This window comes from Cryptomeria japonica, chromosome 2 (genome assembly GCF_030272615.1).
Source record: "Cryptomeria japonica chromosome 2, Sugi_1.0, whole genome shotgun sequence".
Lineage (NCBI taxonomy): Eukaryota > Viridiplantae > Streptophyta > Pinopsida > Cupressales > Cupressaceae > Cryptomeria > Cryptomeria japonica.
Genome location: NC_081406.1, coordinates 463215803 through 463237414, shown reverse-complemented (window position 1 = coordinate 463237414; position 21612 = coordinate 463215803). Strand labels below are relative to the sequence as shown.

The 21612-nt window shown below is 34.2% G+C and overlaps 1 pseudogene; it reads right to left on the bottom strand.

The window, feature by feature from the left end:
- Positions 1 to 240: 240 nt before the first annotated feature.
- LOC131054290 (ATPase family AAA domain-containing protein At1g05910-like) lies at positions 241 to 11670 on the bottom strand (annotated as a pseudogene).
- Between the last annotated feature and the right edge of the window lie 9942 nt (positions 11671 to 21612).

Genomic DNA, 21612 nt, shown 5'->3' with positions numbered 1-21612 from the left:
CAGTTTGGAAACCGCCGTTCGCGACGGGGAAAACACGAAACGAAGTTCTCCCGTCGCGTTTCTGGTAACATAGCAGTTCATAGGTCATTCCGTTACAAAACTCTCTTTAAAAATTTCATTCATCGGATGAGAAGTCCTTCAAAAATTTAAAAATCATAGTTTTGTCCACATCTTTCAATGATATCACCCCTCGACAAATTAGAGCCCCAAAAACACTTCATAGGACATTCGGTTACAAAACTATCTATGAAAATTGCTTTCATCAGATGAGAAGTCCTTCAAGAATTTAATAATTGTAGGTTTGTTCGCATCTGCTAAGGATATCACCCTTCGACAAATTAGAGCATAAAGTCTTTCAAGTTCTGAGATTCCATAACCTTCGGTACATTTCACAAAATTATCTTCTATTGATTCAATCTGTTCTGCCAAGTGATTGCTTATTGGCACTTTGGAAGAGGATTTGCGTTCCGGCTGATTCATTATTTCTTCTTGATTATTTGCCTCACATTGCTGCACACCTTTAAATGCCTCATGTGTCACACTACCATGAAGGCATTTTGTTTTTAGAGTATTCTGCCCAGGAGTATCAATCTCCATGGGTTGTGATCTGTCCTCAGCAAATGGATCAGAGTCCCCAGCCACAACTTTACCTGTAGAAAAAACACATTCTGAGAATTTCAATACAATTGTGCTTCTAATTCTAAATATCAAAAATAAAAAAGGATTACAAGTGGCATGGTGCAAAGCATAATTCCACCTTGATCAGGATCACTATTCTGCTTTGAGCGCTTCAAGACCTCATAACTTTTAGATACATTCATATCAGGCTGAACGTTGCGTAAGCATTCACTTGCTCTTGTAATATGAACTGGTTGAGCAACAGGATTCGAAGGAAAATTTGTAGTTGAATCCTCTGACAAACGAGTTGGCCCACCCTGAGCAGCAATTTTATCACAAAAGGCAACTAGTGCAGGATCCATTTGGGAAAGCATTCCAAGAATCTGATTATGCGTAAGACAAGGATTAGCAAAGTGAACAATAAATGCTTATTACTTGACATAAAACATTTGAACTTCGATTATTGTATGTCTCTATTATTAGCATATTTAACCATACCGCATCCCTTAGTGCATATGCTCTGCTGACAATTCGAGCTCCATTGTAGTCATCACCATTATATGCCTGTTATGCAAAACTAATGATAGTTATTATCAGGAATGAATGGAAAACAAATTTTTGTTCAACCCCATAAAGCTGATAGGATCATAGGCATGTCCAATCATGCTTACTTTTGCATTGGCTGGAATTAGTTCCACATCTTGCAGGAATGCTGAGCATGTCAAGTAACGTCGATTATCTACTCGCTGCAGTAAAGTAGTGATATCCATTGGATTTTGAACTATTGCATAATAGTGAGGAGCGTCTTCATCCATGACAGGGTAATGGAAGACACTGAACCGTTTTTCATATAGAAGTCTGCACATTGTATGTGGATACATATAAGCACTCAAAATTAATTTTCACTTGGTAAACACATCCTCAACAAATGAATCAAATAATGATTGATGCATCACTACAAAACCTGCTGCAGACATCCCAAAAACACATTCGGAGTCGTCGAATAGCATGCTCCTCTACTTCTACCTTGGCACGTAGCTCAGTTTCACTTGGTCCTCTTGCTGCTTTTGGTACCTTTGGAAGTTCAGGATTAGAAACATTCTTTTTAGGAGTAATTACTACTTGTTGATCAGGGATAGTAAGAACAACATCAACCAGTTGCGAGATGAATCTACACCTGTCATCTGAACTTGGTTTTTCTACTTAATCCATTCAGGATTTTACCTTCTATTATACTAAACCAAAATAAAATTTGCAATCCATTCAAGCTGTACCAGATACCATCGAATTCATGTACACTCAATTCAATGACAAATTCAATTTATACAGAGTCAGAAGCTAACGAAGTACCTGGTACTCAATGCTATACAGAAAAGGATTCACATGCCTTAGCATAATCTTGAACAAACTAAGCAGAAAAAATACAAAAACTAAGACAATGATGTCCTTGATACATACATATAGCGACGACCAAACAAGGATGCAGCTTCTCCATCCAATTCATCAAAGGGTACAGAGGAGGTTGCAAGAAGTAATAAAGGAAGGTCTGATGGCAATTCTTTCAGTATAGATAGTAGAACAGCTCTTAGCTGATCATGGGCCTATGAATATCAGTGAAACAAACAAAATCAGATATATAGTCATTTTAGGAAGCTCTAGCAATAAAAACAAAGAGATTTCAAATATATCATAGGAAATCCCAAAGGCGTAGAGCTTTAAAAGTATAAGTGTACTAATGTAATGATATACACACTGTCTCCCACCAAAGTTGAAGTTGAGGCAGATACAAGATAGAAGGAGTAGTCCTCCTTGCTTCTCCCACAATGTGTACTAGTGCTTCCTCAGGCATCCGTGCACTTGGGTCGGACAAAAGTGATGCAAGCCCAAGACAATGCACAGGGAACCTCTCTAAGTCGTGTAAAACTACAGGGCCAATGTGATCCTGGCAAGAAAAGTAGAAATATAGCATCATTCAGAAATGTAGCTAGATTAGAATCCAGCCAATTCAAAAGTTTTAAAAAACAGACTCATGTTATAGATGTGTAAACATCTATGAAAGCAATTTCTAACCATACCAAGCTAGCATCCTCCTTCCCACAAAGTAGAAGTCTTGGTCTGTAAACAAATGGAATGGAAGAACCATAGGAAATCCAAGTAACTTGGCAAGATGGTGAGAATTGTCATTCAGCGAATCTTTTTTATCACCGTTGGCCACTACATAGAAGATGTCAGAAATATAATCACTAATTATTTTTAGATGTCCTTGTATGCATGGAGCTATTACTGGGGACAATGGCCTTGACTGTACTGTTCCACCTCTATGGGCAGCAGGAGTAATAGTAGACATAGCTTCCAAGAAATCATGTTTCTCTACTTTCACAGAATCCAAATCTATGACAAACTTATCATCACTAGTGTATATTTGAGGATATTTCTTACGGAAAGCATTAATTGCAGCTTCTGTGCACAAAGATTTTAAATCAACACCACAATACCCCATACAAGCTGCTGCTAATTCCATTCTTAATTCCTCTGATAAAGGATTCTTCCACTTTCTTGTGTGGATCTTTAATATCTCAGCTCGTGCTTTACAATCGGGTAAGGAAAATACAAATTCACGATCAAACTGACTAGGCCGGCGAAGAGCTCCATCAATAGCATCAATCCTATTTATCGCTCCAATAAGCACTACTTGACCTCTAGAGTCTAGACCATCCATTAGAGCAAGAAGCGTAGATACAATAGAATTGTGAATTTGTTCTTGTTTACTAGACCTCACTGGGGCAAGACCATCTATTTCATCAAAAAATATTATGGATGGTTGGTTCCTTTGTGCTTCTTCAAATAGTAATTTCAGTTGCCGCTCAGCTTCCCCAACCCACTTGCTGAGCACATCAGCTCCCTTTCGCATGTAAAAGTTTACTTTCTGTCCTGCCTTGGAAGCTGCACATGCTAAAGCCCTTGCAATCAACATTTTTTAAGTTCCCGGAGGACCACACAAAAAGACTCCCCTTGGAGGACAGATGTGATAATTTGCAAAGAAATCAAGATAGAGAAGAGGGAAACAAACCATTTCTTTCAATGCATGAATGTGGTCAGAAAGCCCTCCAATATCATCAAAACTCACTGTTTCATCAACCTGCAAGGGTTGAATGTCAGCTCCACCTTTTGAACTAGGCTCAGCAGGTTGTGCACCTACACTTCCATAACCAAACGTATCACCTTGGTGTCCCCATCTAGATGCTGCAACTTTCAAACCCCATGCAGTTGCGTTATGCATGTCAAGTCCGCCACAAACCCATTGGTGACCAAACTTTGTATCTCCCACATGCATTCATGATGATGAACCAATAGGACCCTGATCCATCTCATCCACAAGAAGAGAAAACCTCCTCGCCTCAGTGCAATTTCAAAGAGCATATTGTCTCCTTCCTTCTTGTTCTTTACCCTCCTCACCCTCTTCCTCAACTTCATCTTCCTCTCCTTCAGCCCTAGCCTCCCCTTTATTTCTATCATCTTCGTCCTCTATGCATTCCTGGTCTTCAGAATCTTGAGAAGAATGTCGGATGGTTGACTTTCAAGGTCGAAGTCCTTCTCACCATGGCAAAGATCTAGTATCTCTTATCCTCTTCTCTTGCATTGGACTAGACTGCTCATCCTGGCTAGGGTTATTCTCAACTTTAATAGTAGCTGGCTGATATGTTTGTCTCTGTAGCCATTGATACCCAAACTTATAATATGATGCAACAAAGTATTGGGCAAGAGAAGTTATATCTTCACAAAAACCAGAAACAATGGAGATTGGAGAAAATCCTACCATCAGATCTGCATCCTCTGTGTCTATGTTATTTGTTTCATAATCCTCTAAATTGACAGAATTTGTCATGTTTCTTATAGAACGAGGTGGAGTGGACGTATGTGACTACCAGTATAAGCAACTTCAGCATACAAATTTAATCATGAAAGATGCCTACATATTTGACAACGTAACGAGTACAAATATCTTGGAAAGAGCAACTGAGAACTCTATCGGTTACCTGCACATTCATGCTCTCTATCTGATTCGAAGGACCAGTAGTTTTATGCACCTGAGAAAAGAAATCAAAATAATTTAGAGGCTTTTACAAGATAAATGAGAAATCCACAATGATCTACATAAAAAAGCATAGAATGATGGATGTATTGTAATAAACAAAAGTCTCAAGTATCCATGACTCAAAAAGCACAGATCAATGAGAAGCAAAGAAAAATTTCAAAGTAAAAATGATTTATTATTTAAATCAGTATAAATATTCATCTTTGCCAAGTAAAATGCAGAAGAACACTAGCATACTGAAACAAAGAAGAAAATAGACTCAGTTTAAAACTTACATAAACAAATTATAGAGCTTTAGTATGGTAGTTGTAGCCTAACACCTTAATTGTGAGATTATCATGCTGACTATGCCTTATAGAATGGGGCCCTTAGAAATTTGTTCACTGAATATTGTTGTTTTCTATGGTAGTTTTAGCCTAACACCATTGCTCGAGAGATGATAAAATGCTATAACATTTGTAAAGGGGTTTGATATCGTGGTAGATGATTATGTTCAGTCATGCTTGGTACAAATTTTGAATATAACAATTTGTGATAAGCAATTTGTGAAATGATAAATACTGTTTTTGAGTATCACTTCTAATTGCAGGAGTTATTGTAAGGAAACCACAAATGATGATTTTACCCTATCATTACATACTATTCATGAGAGGAATACATATATGAGATATGTCTAAATTTATTGATTTATAATTTGTTGGATGAATATGTCTGAATCCCCAATTAGAGGGATAAATTTCCCAAAATGTAGAGGTTGTATTAATTAGAGAATGTGCAAGATGTTTGATCTGGATGACAACATGAGAAGTTAATAATAATAACTTGGTTTAATCTTAAGATCCATAAAGAGTATGTATTAATATTGGAAAATGTTTAGTCAATGAGAAATTTCAGTGGGCAGCGTGAATGTCACTGACATCATCATTACCAAATAGAGGTGGGTAATGAATAAGATCTCAATTAATTAAGTCTGGTATCACTCCTCCATGTCGTACAGTCTGTAACCATATAGATTGATATGATTGGATATTGATGTATTGGTAAACTTAGGTGGTAGATTGGTATTAAATATATCACGAATAAATTGAACATGGCTAATATTATCTTTGTCTGACTGCATTCTCAACATGTTTCCTTTCTCCTCTTATGACGATTTATGGGCAAAATCTCTATACTCATCAAGTTCTTATATTATCACCTCATGGTTTGAGCAATTGTACTCTTACACATTCTTCCTTCCTATATTACTCTTACACATTCTTCCATCCTATAGATTTTCAGAGTATCGTCATGTTTCAGTAATCCCTATGTTGTCCTTCCCATGTTATTAGGAGTATGAAACCCATGTTTGCGAAAATAAGGGCCCAGGTGATTTAAAACAATCACCCCATTTATAAGTACTCATAAAGTATACTCATGGAATAACTAAGCATATTCAATCACATTGAAACATGTAAGATAAGGGGAATTCATTGAAAACAAAAAGAATTCATGCTGAAAGTACATGAAACAATTGCATAAGATACAAAGCACATCAATGGATGAACACATGGGAGGCAATACACATAGAGGCGGAAGCATACATGAGAAAGGTATACAGAAACACTTTATGAATGAATCCAATACATCAAGTATGAAGCATACAGATGAATACATAAGGCATGATTCATACACACGAATACACGTAAGGTGTAAAGTACAAAGTATACAAATGAATTACATAAGGAAAGAAGCATCCATGCAAAACATAGAATATACACATAAGGCATGGATACATGTAAAGCATGAAGTGTACGCATGAATTATACACATGAATTCACTTAAGGCATGAAGAAAGTATACATAAGTACCATAAGACATGAAGTGCATATAGGCATGAAATAATGGATACATGTAAGCCAAGAAGCAACATACATGACTATATGCAAGGCATGAACTAATGCACGGAAGGCATGAACGAGATATGTAAAGCACGAACCATACATATGAATACATGCAAGAGATGAATCATACATGTAAACCATGAAGTAATACATAAATACACAAAAGGTACAAGCATATATGAGAAAGGTACTTGTGGAGTAGACATGCTGAAGACACATCGATCATGAAGCATACAAGAGAGAGGTATTCATGGAATAGACATCTGAAAACATCTCATTCATGAAGTAACATAAATACACATAAGATATAAAACACTGCTAGACACATGATAGACATGGTGCAAGTACAAGGTATACATGAGGAAAGTGTACATATAAAACACCCATGGAGTAGGCATGCTCAAAACACATAAGAAACACGTAAGACACGAAGCAGTTAAAGGCACACTCATAAGAATGCAATGTTGGCCTAACCAATTCAATTTTTTATTTATTTGAGAAGAGACTGGAAGAATTAGTCCTAACTGAGTAGTTGTTTTGTCCAACAGGCTAGCAGAATCATGCTCTGATACCACTATAATGTCCCCTAATTAGTTACCCTTTAAGTTAATCTAAATTTAGCCAAATCTATAGATAGGTAATTGTGTTTTATAGGTGTACCTTTGTATATTGTTTTCCTGCAACACAATTAGAGAACATATATGAAATAATACTTAAACTGAAAAATGAACTATATTAAATCATATCAAATTTTCTATATTAATGGCTATTAGAATTATAATTGTGGGATATAATCTAAGTTCCTGGTTCGGGTTCGAAGAACCCGGTACACCGGTACGGGAAAATTTTGAAAAGGGGTTTGGGTTTGTTAGTACAAAAACATATATATATATATATATATATATATATATATATATATATATATATATATATATATATATATATATATATATATATATATATATATATATATATATATATATATATATATATATATATATATATATATATATATATGCAGTGCCCCTCGCAGTGTCTTATATCAGATTGTTAACAGTTATTTCTGTTAGTATTACTTTAAATCAAAATTATTCATTAATTTTTATTGTTGTATTTTATGTTATTAGCATGGTACAATATTATAGCAACTTATACAAACTAAATTTGATTGCCTTATTCATTCTGAATTCATTAACAGATATATATGTGTGTGTCTTATGTCTAATAGTGTTCTCATGTATAATCATTTTAATGCTATTTTAATAATTATACATTATTTTCTTCTGAACTTTATATCATATTAATTCCATTAATTTAATTAAGACCATTTAAAATTTTATATATATAATATCAGCTATTATATTCCATTACAGGCCCTCTTTTCTTTTATTATCCTTGCTGGCAGTTTCTGTACATTTCTCTATCCTTGCTGGTAGATCTGACTTTCTTGTTCCCCTCCTGTATTCTCCCTATTCCCATTTGCACAGGGGGGTATTTATCCTACCTCCCCATGTGGTGAAGAGCCACGATGGTCTCCTAATAGGAAGCACCCCCCTTTTTGAAGAGTTGATGTCCCTCTATTTCTGACGGCTCTTTTCAAGAAGAGCATCCCTTCATATAAAACCCAATTTGGACCTATTCAAACCACCCTTTAAAGAATGGTTATCGGGCCTTGGTAAATATAGGGGATAATTGGTTAATAGAAATAATATAAGTTTTAATACAAAGCACCATTATAATATAATGTGTATTGTTAATATAATAAAATAATTCAATAAAAAATGTAAATTGATAATATAATATTATTTATTGTTAATATAATAACATCATTCAATATAAAATGTAAATTGATAATATATAATATTATTTTAATGTTAATGTGATATAATATAATTTTGATATGTTTTTAACATATAATTTTATATGGCAAAAACTATATTAATTATTTCTACTATAAATGTGGGGACATGACAGTCTTCCCTTCCCCAGATTGCTTGTCCTCAAGCAATTTCAAATTAGGGTGATCACAATGGTAGTGCTCAAGATGACTCTACTCTGATATTACTACATGTTGTAGGTTTGAATTAAGGCATATATGCTTTTACCTTAAGTGTGAGTTATAACCAATAGTGGGAAATTTGCATGATTTAACTTAAGACAAGCCCGCTCTCTTCTACAAGAAAGGATCAAGGCCATCCAATTGTGTTTGCAAAAACTGGTTAGGTTGGCAACATGATGATTTGAAAAATGACCTTAGTTGTGAGATTATCATGCTGGCTATGCCTTATAGAATGGGGCCCTTAGAAATTTGTTCACTGAATATTGTTGTTTTGTATGGTAGTTGTAGCCTAACACCATTGCTCGAGAGATGATAAAATGCTATAACATTTGTAAAGGGGTTTGATATCATGGAAGATGATTATGTTCAGTCACGCTTGGTACAAATTTTGAACATAACAATTTGTGATAAGTAGTTTGCGAAATGATAAATACTATTTTTGAGTATCACTTCTGATTGCAGGAGTTATTGTAAGGAAACCACAAATGATGATTTTACTCTATCATTACATATTGTTCATGAGAGGAATACACATATGAGATATGTCTAAATTTATTGATTTATAATTTGTTGGATGAATATGTCTGAATCCCCAATTAGAGGGATAAATTTCCCAAAATGTAGAGGTTGTATTAATTAGAGAATGTGCAAGATGTTTGATCTAGATGACAACATGAAAAGTTAATAATAATAACTTGGCTTAATCTTAACATCCATAAAGAGTATGTATTAATATTGGAAAATGTTTAGTCAATGAGAAATTTCAGTGGGCAGCGTGAATGTCACTAACATCATAGTTGGCAAATAGAGGTGGGTAATGAATAAGATCTCAATTAATTAAGTCTTGTATCACTCCTTTGTGTCGTATAGTCCGTAACCATATAGATTGTTATGATTGGATATTGACGTATTGGTAAACTTAGGTGGTAGATTGGTATTAAATATAACACAAATAAATTGAACATGGCTAATATTATCTTTGTCTGACTGCATTCTCAACATGTTTCCTTTCTCCTCTTATGATGATTTATGGGCAAAATCTCTATACTCATCAAGTTCTTATATTATCACCTCATGGTTTGAGCAATTGTACTCTTACACATTCTTCCTTCCTATATTACTCTTACACATTCTTCCATCCTATAGATTTTCATAGTATCGTCATGTTTCAGTAATCCCTATGTTGTCCTTCCCATGTTATTAGGAGTATGAAACCCATGTTTGCAAAAAGAAGGGCCTAGATGATTTAAAAGAATCACCCCATTTATAAGTTCTCATAAAGCATACTCATGGAATAACTAAGCATATTTAATCATGTTGAAACATGTAAGATAAGGGGTATTCGTTCAAAACAAAAAGAATTCATGCTAAAAGTACATGACACAATTGCATAAGATACAAAGCACATCGATGGATGAACACATGGGTGGCAATACACATAGAGGTAGAAGCATACATGAGAAAGGTATACAGAAACACATTATGAATGAATCCAATACATCAAGTATGAAGCATACAGATGAATACATAAGGCATGAGTCATACACACGAATACACGTAAGGTGTAAACTACAAATTATACAAATGAATTACATAAGGCAAGAAGCATCCATGCAAAACATAGAATATACACATAAGGCACAAATACATGTAAAGCATGAAGTGTACACATGAAGTATACACATGAATTCACTTAAGGCATGAAGCAAGTATACATAAGTACCATAAGACATGAAGTGCACACAGGCATGAAATATAATCCAAGAAATTATAATAATGTCCACCATTAACAAAGAATTTGGTTTACATTTATATGATTTATTTCTTCATTTGGCTACAAACACTGCATTGTTATTGACATGTCTTTACAATAAGTGTTCATTAACTATGATATCAACTGAAGCTGTTAAGACTTAAGAATATAACAACAAATGCCCCTAGAATAGGGGATTATTCTACCCTATGTAAAGCTGAAAAAATGTTATATATCTTCCAAACTTCAAGTTCATGGACAATCAGATAACTTCATAGACATCTAAAAAGAAAATTAGGAGGACAACTCCTATACTAAATCACCACCAAACAAGATATCAGTTTTTTAAGATCACCACCAAACAAGACACCATTTTGATGTATGAGAGTACACTCATGCAAGCATTCCACTAGATGATTTGTTTTTTCCATTTACCTTATGTTGCTTTGAACTATAAAACCCTACCCACTCCAAATTTATAAATAAGACCTCAGTTATATTCCATAACAAAACCTAAGCCATTGAAAAAATTAAAACCATCAACGGAACTGTAGCGTACAAGTTGGAGCAATCACCAAAAGGAAAGTGTTCAATTCTTGTGGATTTAGGTCCTTGGTGATAAACCCAAGTGAATTCAAAATTGGATATAGCTAGAATTATACATCCTCTTGAAAGAGGGGAAAAAAAAAACAAAAGGGGTTTTCACATACACTAAAACATCATCTAAATCTAAGTTGGAAATACATAAGATTAGATACAACTAGAATTATACATCCTCGTGAAAGAGGGGGAAAAAAGAATAGAAGGGGTTTTCGCATACACTTAAACATCATCTAAATCTAAGTTGTAAATACATAAGAATGATAAATCATGAACCCATACAAATAGAAAAAAGCTTATGACACAAGGAAACATCCTCTGGCAAAAGAAAGCTTTTTCATTCTAAACCGTGTGCATTTTTGCATACAATAAAAATACGAGGAGAAATATGGTGGCAAACCGGGGCAAACTAAAACATTGCACACAAGGAGTGAAACACCATCTCAGGAACACAACCAATTATTTCTCTACACATCACTTGTTGGATTTTCCAGCCGCGATAGAAATAGAGATGCATTGTAAGAGATTGACTTACACTTAAATAAGCCACATTGCGTAGATTATGTGTGGGTTGCAGCATTTCGACGAGGTGAGATGCCGATTCAAGGCACCTTTTCTTAAGCTTGGGACTATGCTCGTGCTTATGCTTGTCATGATACATCTGCAGGCTGTGGTGGAGATTCTACCTCCTGCGCAGGGCTCTCTTTTGTGAATTCTTCTTCTCCTTCTGTTTCTGTTTCTTTGACTCTCCACTGTGTTTTGTGCGTGAAGGGGAGGTTTGACGCTTTTCCATCCATAGCTCATAAAAAACAAAGCAGCTACAGACAACGACTCTTTCTTCTTCTTTGTTTTTTTGTTGTTAAGACAACGACTCTTTCTTCTTCTTTGTTTTTTTGTTGTTAAGACATAATTCCCTGGATTTGTCCCTCCAATACATTTCTTCTCTCAGGAGTATTTCTGCCAGTTCCGCTTTAAGGGAATTCTCTTCATGGAATTCTTCATTCATCATCCCCTTCTCTATCACTAGATTATTAATCCTATTTAGTTCCTCTTCCACTCTGATTTTTTCAGCAAAGATGTTCTTGAAGGAAGCCACATTCCATATTTTGATCTTTTTTTTCAGATATTTTAACTTTTGAACAAAACAAAAACTAGGAGTGCCTTTAATATCTTTACATTCTTTCCACCATTTTTCCATGTTTTCTTCAAAGTTTGAATCTCTCCACCACATGCTTAAGAACTTGAAGTTGCCTTTCACCTTCATCAATGGTATTGTGCAAGTTAACTGAATCGGGTAATGGTCTGAAAGTGTTATGAGCTGGATTTTTTATTCCAGATCAAAACTACCTCTTATCCAAAATGAACCAACAAATATTCTATCCAATCTCTTGAAAATTCTGCAAAAGTTTGCCGTCCTATTGGTCCAAGTGAAATTTTCAGTTTTAGGAACAACATCAAAAAGGTTATTATTTTCTACAAAATCTCTTAAATCTTCTATCACTTGGGTATTCATTCTTAAACCTCCACATTTTTCATCATTGTTGAGGATTGCATTAAAATCTCCTGCTACAATTGTTTTCTCTGGATGGAACATTCTGATCTGATCTGTAATTTCTTTCCAAACCCTTTTCTTTTCCTCTGTCCTTGTCAGTCCATAAACATTCATTAGGGAGAATTCCAAATCTTCCTGCAATGTTCTTGCTTTACAGTGCATCCAATTATCTTGCTTATTAATCAATTGTAATATCACTTTATTTGGATTCCATAGAGTCACCAGTCCACCCATGGAGCCTTTTGCCTCTTGAAAGACACTATCCCACATCCTACTTAAAGATTTGAAAAAGAAAGCTTTTTCTTCATTGAGCTTGGTCTCTTGCAACATGATGATGTCTCCTAAAATTGTTTGAAAAGCCCTCTTGACCAAGCATTTTTTGTTAGGGGCCGATAGACCCCTGACATTCCATGTTGTTATTTTCATTGATTTCCAAGGGAGACTCCTCCTACCTTGGTTTTCTTTATGTAATCTAGCACACCAATAATACCCTTCTCTTTGGCTCTATCCTCTCTCTTCTGTTTATTGCTTCTTCTACCCCTTATAGTGTATTAGTGATTTTTATCTACCATTTGAAAATTATTTAATTTTATTGGCTAATATTTTGTTATTTATGGAAAACTAAATATTTTATTGGCAATTTCATAAATTTATTGCCATTTTCGTTATCTATTAATAGCCATTGTTCGTTATCTAATTAATGCAACATCGCGTCACGTTTGAACTCTACACGCTATACATATACAAGTTTAGATTATTTTATTTACTTGAGAATAATCGCATTTAGAATATTATATATTTTTTATAATATTATTGTATAAATTATATAAATTGGTATAGGTATTTTCAATAGTCTTAAGAAAATCTAAAATGATATCAGTTTTAAAGATATTTCATTTATTAAAATTTATTTTATTTTATTTCAAACTATTATATTTACTATTATTTTATAAAATATAAAAAAACATATTTTATTAAAAGAAATTAATTTTCCTTAAGATCTATTAATAATTTTTTTTATATTTAATAAATTTTAATTATTAAATAATAGATTCATTTTTTAAAATTTTATTTTAATTTATTTTCAATATTTTTAATTAATTATTTAATTTAAAAAATTATATTTATACAATTATCTAATAATATTAGTGTAGACACCTAAAAATATCTCATTAATTCTACACTAATTATTCATCTATTTAATTAAGTAATTATTTAATTATTTGATTAAGTTAAATATTTATTCTAATTAGAACATTTAACATTTTTAATTATCGAATTCTTATCATTTCATCATTTAATCAATTAAGCCTATCTCAATTATTAATTAAATATCAATTATTTAATTAATTGCAAAAATTTCCTTAGTTAAATAATCGTTATGATTTAATTAATTCAATTTCCTATGATTAAATAATTTCATTTCAATTAATTAATTAATTAATTCTTCCAATCCCCAAATTATAATTCTAATTAATTCCATCTAATTTCATGTCATTTTCCACTAATTCGAATTTCACTTCATTTCAATTAATTTCATTTCTTCCAAATTTATTTTTCACCAAATCTGAATTTTAGTTAATTTCATGTGCATTTTAGCATTCGAAAGTCCAAATTTAAATCCAAATTGAAAATGAAAATCAAATTCAATTTTAAATCCCTACAACACATGATAAAATCTGAACTGATTGATCAAATCTGTTATCTAATTAGTTAATGTAGCTAACTCATCAATCACCCTTTTTAACTTTCAATCACCCTTTTTAATGTAGCTAGTCTATTCAGTCTACTAGTTAATCAATTGAGTTGACTCCTCAATCAATTCTATTAACAGATCAATCTAATGAGTTAATAGATCAGTCAATTTTAGTTGTCTATCAATCAACACTTGAGTTCAAATTCTCACCTTCTTTGTGTTGAAAATATATAAATTCAACCTCCTTTTCTCAATTCAAGCTAGAATTAGAATCTTCAAAGTTATTGTCCATCTTATGCAAGAAATCAGTACAATACCTGAGAGCCACCTACACCAACAATTATGAAGAAGAACAATGGAAGCACAAGTGGAGAATATGGAGTTTTAATTTACTTTAATCTTTCTATTTCTATCATTTATTTCATTATACAGTGTTTAAAATCGATTTAATTAGTTAAGGATTTTGTGATTCATCCTTTTAGTCTAATTAGCTTAGATTTGATGATTTCATACATGAGAACAATTGGTGAACCTGACGTGAATCAGATCTAGCCTTCCTCTATTGTTTTAATTGGTTTTGCAAATATGTGCGTGCACAGAAAACTAGAATCCACAATTGATCAGACAAAAATTTGCAATTGCAAATATTTATCCACAATTGCCATCAAAATCCATTGCAATTGACAGTAAAATCCACCGCAATTTCTCAAAAAAGAGGAAAAATAATTGTTTATTTGTTTTTTCTTAATTAATTGATCTTGCGCACCTAACCCATAAAAATCTTTCAATTCTAAGAATTTTTTATTTTTTGCATAAATTGTGTTTAATCCAATGGTAGGAAAGGTAACCTTTGAAATCTCAAGTGCAAGGAGGAAAAGACAAGATAGGATAGAACAAAGAGCATACCAAAGACTCGTAAAAGAGGATAGAGAGCTTCGAGAAATTCAACAAAAAGAAGCAATCGCCCAATATCATAGAATCATCCATTGATTCATTGCCAAATACAAATTTTATGATGACATTAATGTGATGGCTTGTGTGATTTTGGATAAAATCATTACAAAATCAAATTTCTATCTTCTATCTTTTGTTGTTGTTTATTTAAAAATAAATAAAAAATTTCTTTTTGCATTTTACTGATGAGCAATTAACCTGATATTGCTACACAATTGCTTAGATATCACTTTGCAATTTCTATCATAGTAATTCACAATTGCTAGTTTAGGTTTTTTGCATTCTATCTCTATTTAGTTTTTGTTTTTATCAAGATTGCTCTCTATTTGTGAAAATATATAGATTTTTAATTGATAAAATTAGGCTGGATAGCCCACCATATGTCTACTAACGTTATTTTCTCTGTAGGGTTAGAGAAGTAAAATTCTTTTGGTGTTGTTAAAAAGAACAATACAATTTTCATCATTGCTATGATGGTTAAAATGAACCTCATGCCTTTTTGGAGTAACATCTCTAATGTTTAGAAAGCATTGCAATGAAGGTTTAAAAGGAATCATTGTTTTTCCTGTCTTCAAGGTGATAGGTATATGCTCTCCCCTTTTTTGGGTAATCAAAAAGTCATACCCACCTTTTTCATGCTTTATTTCATTTACTACATTAGGATAACACCTTTAGAAGTCTCACCTCCCAAGTATCCCATAAGGCCAAGTGAGAGGGAACGACCTAAGTGGCAACGACTAAAGCCAAGTAATCCAAGCCATTCTAAATAAATGTGTATGTGATAACAATCATATGCGATGAGTGTTACATGTTGTCACAACAACATTATGCCTCCCTCAGTGCCTATACGGTACGTTAAAATCTATAGAGTGTAACTTCTACAGACTGGGAGACCTCCCTCAATAGAGTGTAAAACAATGCTGATTGTGACCACTCGAACGCAACTCTTTCTAAACACCTTAGAAATTAGAAGCCCAACTACATCAGTAACTAGACACTTGGATTATCACAGTGCAAGGGTGGGGAACAATTTCCGCCCAAGACACTCACCATATATCTCCTAGGATAACAGGCCAATGGAGGAGCAATCTTCTTTGGTCTAATTTCCTAAAAAAGGTAAAAAAATGGGCGCACCCTAGGGTGTGACAGGGTTGTTTGAGCTAATGGAGTATCAAGATGTGGTTTGTGGTAATACTTGTGACCTTTTGACCATTAGGAGAGTATGCTTGATGTTCTATCGATTGACCAATTACAACAAAAACAATATGGGGTTTTGAAAAAGACTCCGACATTCATGAGAATTTGAAAAAGTTCTTTAAACAAGTATTATTTCTATGTTATTATTCTTTTTGATGTGTCTATTGTGTCCTTTGCTACATTTCACCAAATTCAAACATTTTAGAAAATACCAAAAACAAAGTGGAACCTCAACCAGGTCTAGTCAAAACATCAACGAGATCAAGTCCCTCAACAAAGTCAAGTGTCAACATCAACACCAACATCAAACCAAAACTTTTGCAAAATTCAAAGATAAAAAACATGTCTTTCTCAAGTGATCTTAAGTCGTAGACATCTAGTTAATGTATAAGTCCTTTAGTGTCATCATACTACACAAAGTTTTTGCACTAGTCCTCACATCATAAAAAGAGTAGTCTTCAATCAAGCTACATCCACTCATATAGAGTTAAGTATTGCATTAGATTCTAAGAAACACACCTCAATACATGGGTCTAAAAGTAGATGACGAATTTCCATTTGAGCAACCCGATCTTTGGCCAAACAGTGACCAATTAGGAAAAATTAATAGTTTGGACGACCTTGCTTGGAAACTAAAAGTTGATTGTGCTCAGTACGATATATTTGAGACCATCATAGATAATGAGATCCGGAAATCTATTCATCTTGATGAAAAATTGAGTAAAAAGATTTTAAAAGAAAAAAAGGCATCTCAAAAGGAAGCCATCAGACAATTGGCTGGAAAGACTATAGCAGAGTTTCTAAATCCTCGTAAGATTCCTTAAAACAAAGTGTCAATCATTCCTAGGTTTTCCATATAGTTTGCATTATAATCTTTAGCATATGGGTCTAAAAGGAGATGAGAAATTCCCATTTGAGCAGCCCAATCTTAGGTCAAACAACATTCAATTAGAAATAATTGATCGTTTAAATATTCTTGCTGAAGAGTTGATAGTTTATCAAGACCAATACGACATAGTCCAAGCTGTCATAGATGAGGAAGTTTGAAAGTCAATACAAATTGACATAGACCTCGAAAATCAAATCAAATAAGAGGAAGATTTTGAAGCTTTTGAACAATACGCTGAAGATCTTGTGTTTGAATTTTGAAATCCTTGATAGCAAGTCTTCACTCATAGATTGCATTGTCTGCATTTTAGTCTTTAGAAAGTCTTAGAAGCATACCTGGTTACATTTAGTTGAGTCTTGCATTCACATTTTAGAGAGTCTTAAAGAGTCAAGATCACGTTGAAATAATATTCATGCCATTAGCATGTTCTCAAAAGGCAAAACATCAGATGGAACCTAATAATGACCCTTTGATTAACCCAACATGGAATATGAACTTGTCCACAAATCAACAAACACCGGGTTGGAGACCCACAAACTTATCAACAAACATAAACATGATGCCCTCCATTGATGAAATACAACATAATCTAACTAAAAAAGAATTGGAAGCAACCCAACAAGATCTTCCAATGATCTCATCAATAAAGATAGAGACAAATATCTCGCACGATTAGTCCAAAATGAGGCCAAATTACCTCCAGGAGTGAACATTTTGGCTATATTGCTGCTAGGTGTGACATTGCATTAATTTTGTTCCTTGAGTACCTACTATTACACAGACTCAAGCAACACTTGCAACATCAACCTAGGGTGTATCTCAAAATACTCAAGCAACTACAACTTCAACACCATCAAAAGTTACATTGGCAAGTACTAATGTTAAATCTCAAACAATGCCTAGTGTAACAATGCAAGCTAAAATAGCTCAAAACCCTTCTTCAACAAGTATAATCCAACCTTTAGTTTCAGGTGGATCTACCTACAATAGCTAAAATGTGAATTAAGGGATAACAAGATCAACTCAGTCAAATGTCAATACACAATTTGCATACTTTATGCAACCTAGTGGGAATTATGGTACACAACTACATGGTCAATCTACATTTCGGAAAGCTCAAGTTACTCCAATATTGTTCCTTTTGTGAGAAATACTCATCAAGTCAGTACACCATTGATGCAAACATAGATCCTGACTCAACAAATGGAGAATCTTCAGAAACAAATGACCAGTATGCAAACAGTCAATGATAAAAGGAGCTATACAATGGAGGACCTTTGTCCATATCCTTTTGACAAAAAGTTATACATGCCACCTTTTCCCATGCATTTTGAAACTCCAAGTTTCGACAAATATAGAGGGAAAGGTGATCCTTGAGATCATGTCAGTGAATTCTTCATGATATGTATCAAGGTAGCCCATGATGATACATACTTAATGAGGCTATTTTCCAAAAGTCTTGGAGGGACAACATTAGAATGGTTCTCACACCTCCCACCTAAGATTGCTTCGTGGGGTGAACTGGTTGAGTTATTCATATCAAAATTTGCATTCAATATAGATATTCCAGTTACCTTGATAGATTTATCTGCAACAAAGAAAAAGAAAGGAGAAACCTTTACTACATTCTTGCAAAGCTGGAGAGGTTTATACCGCAGATGTCTTAGTGATATCCCTGAAACTAAGAAAGTAGATATTTTCAATGAAAATCATGTACCTCCAATTAAGTATCCATTACAAATGCAATGCCTAAACAATTTTAAAGACATCACGAAAAAAGGCATCAAATGTGAAAGAGGCATATTAGAGCAAGGGATAATGAAACACCACAAAGATAATTGGCCAAACACAAGTAAAAACAATGAAAGACCAAAATTTTGGTCTAGGAACAAGAATGTCACAAATGATGGAGTTGTTGATGCATGTGTTGTAAATAGAGCTCAACCAATAGTATCTCTACAAGGACCAGTTGATCTTGCTAGTAAGAATCTAACTCAGATAAACAACACCAATGCACTACAATCAAGCAATCCAAGACCACCAAGGGCAGGCACACCCAGAAGAAGATTTACACCCCTTGGTGAACCTATTGAATTAACACTCAAAAAATTGATACAAAGTAATTCCATAACTTTACCAAAAGTCAGAGCTTATGAACTAGGTCCATTTTGATGAATAATGATGAACAACAGATACCCTTACTGGTACTAAGAGGGGGGGAGGGTGAATCAGTACAGTCAAAGGCTTTCTAACAATCTTTTCAAGATAAAACAACACTAACCTTGTCTTCATTACTGAACTTAACCATGGAAATATCGGTTAAAAACAGTAAGACTTCAGACAACATAGACCGGTAAGTCTGAACACTTCAAATACATTTAATACTTGATAGCTACTTTACCCATAAACATATGCATGTCGTGTGTCACCAATACCATAACCATTATCTCCGCATGCATAATCACTTAAACAAAGAACACTTAATCATTGCATGAAAAATGCACAACACATGACACACATATTTTTCACGTGGAAACCCAAATGGGAAAAACCACGATGGGAATGAATATCCACAAGCTCGTTTTTGAACTCTTTTGAAGCTTGCTTTGTTAGGAGCCTAGTCCAGTTAAAGACTTTACAATAAGGTTTTGCTAGCAACCAATCCTGTTAAAGATCACCCGGTTAAGGGATGGCTATATACCTTGTTAAAGGTTACCTTGCTAGAGGATTTGAAGAACTTAATGAATCTTGAGTAACCTGGTTAGAGGATTTGTAGTAAGCCTATTAAAGCTAGCTAGCAAAGGGATTTTCCTTCTGTTGAAATGGTTAGAAGACAACACGTAAAGCTTTGATCTGATAACAACACTATATGCTAAGGCAGATTCTTTTCAATTCCTATACTTCTGCAATCACACTCTATAGTTTTCTCTTACTAGTCTGTCAAGTATCTCATCACTCGGATACACACACAACATTATCCAACAACTTACAATAACAAACATCATCGACCTTATAGACAACAATTAGGTCAGTAGCATAAACCCTAAACCCTAAGCATTTTAGGTTTACAATACAAGCGGTCCAATCCTGACCGTCCAAACACTTTGCATAGAGCAATACAATTTCAAACAGATCACAAGACAATCTACATCGTCTATGCTTCACCGCACATAGAAATCAGTACCTCATCATGCTTTCTTCTCATACCACTAAGAAGAATGTTCATTCCCCAGGTAGACATTTAATGCAGTCGATCTTCTCATGCAAGATCCTCAAGGAAATCCTTCACGTGCACAAAGCTGATGTGGCATCACAATATCATCTTCATCTCTTAGCTAACTTAACTCAAAATGTCATCAGTTGCATCGCACAAGCGAGATTGTCAAACTAAAAACCCTAGAACTGAGATTACCAACCTGTAGTCACACTCAGTGAAACCCCGACACCGGTTCACTGCATTTCTTCATACCAATTCACCAACTTCTTCCAATCTGCATATCGATTCACTTACACTTATTGACATCAATGAAAACATACATTATCATCATATCATCATGTTGATTCATCATATGCCAACAATCTCCCCCTTGGCATTGATGGCAATACTCAGTGTAGCATTGCAACTATAGACATCATAGACTAGTGTATTCTGCATCATCAGATATCTTTTCCCCATACATCATATATCTTCTCCCCCTTTGACAACAATGCCAGAGTGGAGGCACAAGCTTCCATTCTCCACTATGCTGCTCCCCCTGTGGAGTAGCATCCTTCAACACATCAATCTTGAAAGATTTGACACTGTAGTACCTGACTGATGTGGATCACACAACTTTAGTTGACTTCATGAAGAGGCAGAACCCATAATTCACCTCTCAAACAGGTAAATGTAGTCTTCGGTAAGGGTTTAGTGAATATATTTGATAGTTACTCCTTACTGGAAACATGTTCTAGTACAAGCTCCTTATTCTGAACCTTTTCTCTCAAGAAGTGATACTTAAGCTCAATGTGCTTATTTCTAGCATGCAATACCAGATTCTTAGAAATATTTATTGCACTTGTGTTGTCACAAAATATATTCACCGGTTCAGATACAGGTACTTTGAAACCTTCCAATACATGTTTCATCCAGATGGCTTGAGTACAGTTCATAAATGCTACCACATATTCTGCTTCAGCTGTAGACTGAGAAATACAGCTCTGCTTCTTACTCATCCATGAGACTAGTCTTCCACCAAGAAAGTATGCTCCATCAGTTGTTCTCTTTCGGTCATTCACATTACTTGCCCAATCGGCATCGGTATATACTTTGAGG